Below are 2,502 nucleotides of genomic sequence, written 5' to 3' on the forward strand. Positions count from 1 at the left end.
CTCTCTCTCTCTCTCTCTCTCTCTCTCTCTCTCTCTCTATCAGTCTCCATCCCTCATCTTCCTGTCACTAATCTCACTTCGGTTTTGTATGCTCGAAAAAGAGCTTTTTGTTTCTTGAGGTCTGTGTTGTGGTTTTCGTTGGCTGCCGTGCCAACCTGTCCGTCAGATTATCTGTCATGGCCGGTGTGATGCTCTGCTTGCGAATTTTTCATTATATTCTTTTTGCGTTTCCGAAAACATATTCAGAATCCGGTACATCCCACCAGTCCACACGCGGTAACGTGGTCTGTGCCAAAATTTGCGCGATTTATTTGACGTCGTCCGGTTTGCTCGTCGACTCCCTGCAGACTGAGCGACAGCTGTCCAGCTCGATCAACAAAAAGTAAGTGTCAGTTTGATTCTTTTTAATTCTGTGTTGTGTTTTTGGTTGGTTGCCGTGCCGACCTGTTTGATTATCTTACACGACCGCCCGTGTCGTGACTATCTCTGTATCCCTCATCTCTCTATCTTCATCTTCATCTCTACTTTCCCCTCATCTCTCCATCCATCTCTACTTTTCATCATCTTCAAGTCTGTGATGTGTTTTGTTTGGCTGCCGTGCCATCACTCTCAGTATAATAAAGTGTCATTTTTAGTTTTGACTGGACAATGTATTAATATATTAACTGCAAGATGATTAATTCATGTTAATTATTATTTTATTATGTCCTAAATTTTGATTGAGGCCTCCAACTCCTCACAGCTAAAATAAAAGGCATCTTTTGTTGTCAGTTAATGTGAGCTATTCAGTAACAAGTAAATAGGACAAGCTGATAAGATATTTTTCTGTATGAGTCCTCTGGACTTGAAGCTACCATGTGGTTCCCACGTCGACTCCCTACAGACTGAGCGACTGCCGCCCCAGCTACATCTACAAAGGGTGAGTGTCATTTTTATTTTCTATAAGACTGTGCTGTGGTTTTGTTTGACCGTGTTGTCTTGACTATCTCTTTACTGTTCTATCCCTGCATCTCTATCAATCGTTCATTTCTCTTTCTATCGCTGTCCTCTCTTGTCCTATCCCTCATCTATCTCCAGATCTGGTTTCAGAGATAACTGTGATTATCTTGTGTCAGTCTGTGTTGTGTTTTGGTTGGCCGCCGTGCCTACCTGTTTGATTATCGATCACGGCCGCCATGACATGATGGTCTGACATGTGTCTGCTCGGTTGAGTGTTGGTGCAATAGTGTATATTTTTGCTTTGTTAGCTCCTCATTTGGCAAATTTAATTTTGACACACTACTGTAATCATTCCTTACACACACATAGTCCTGAAATACACACAGGACCTATAGTCATGCATTAGTTGTAGAGAGATGTCAAAGTGATGGAGCTGCAAACAGTTTTGGGTTTGTTGCCTTGTTCAGTCCCTCACTTGAAGGGAAGATTTTTTAAAATTCAGTGATGGTATATTAGCATTTATTTTTTATATTGACTGGGTTTTTAAAATAAAGGTAATTAACACAAAAGCTACAGCTAAAAACTACAGGCTCAAAGCTTTCATTTTATGCTTAAGCTTGTGAAGGGAAACAAATTGTAGTCCCGCCACCATACCACGCTTTTATCTCGCTACGTTCGCAAATGACGTCGCCTCATCCTCAACGCGAATTTTGGGTTGAAAAAATGATCCATTGTGTTCTTTATGCGTTTCCGAGTTACGTATTTGTAATCTGGTATATACCGACTGCCCGCGCGCCGTAAGACTATTTGAGTTGAATTTCTGGAATTTCATTTACATCCTGCATTTCCCACGCCACCTCCCTGCAGACTGAGTGACTGCAGCCCCAGCTTGATCTCCAAAGAGTAAGTGTCAGTTTTATTCTCCTTTAGTCTGTGTGCTGACTATTCTGCTTGATTATCTACAATGGCCGCCGTGCCGTGATGTGTTTGCATTCACTTATATTGACTGGGTTTTTTAACCTTTAAAAGAGTTTACAAAGTGTTTTTACAGGAAAAGCAAAAGCAGAAATGGGACACTTATAAAACGATATAACAACAGAAAAACAAACATTCCTCCTGAACACGAGCGAGACAAAACTAGGGTAGAGATAAGATAACACTAAATCAAAAGGACAAACAATGCAAAATGCAGGATGAAAAATCTCAATATAAATTCAAAAACAGAAAAAGCAACAGAACCGCAAAAGAAAAGGCAAAAAAAAAGACAATAAAAAACCCCAAAACATTAAGAAAAAATACACTTAAAAAATTTAAAATGCGTGAATTATCTCACTTCTTCTGCACATGACGCCTCCTCCTCAATGCGAATTTCCGGTAGAATAAATTTGTATTTCCATCACATTTGTTAAATGCGTTTTGAAGAACATATTTGGAATCTGGCACATCCCGACAGTCCACATCCGGTTATGTGGTTTGTGCTGAATTTCTGGAATTTAATTGACATCCAACATTTCCCACGTTGACTCCCTGCAGACTGAGGGACCCCAGATCCAGGTAAATCCA

This window comes from Plectropomus leopardus, chromosome 3 (genome assembly GCF_026936395.1).
Source record: "Plectropomus leopardus strain MGB_pleo_1.0 chromosome 3, ASM2693639v1, whole genome shotgun sequence".
NCBI lineage: Eukaryota > Metazoa > Chordata > Actinopteri > Perciformes > Serranidae > Plectropomus > Plectropomus leopardus.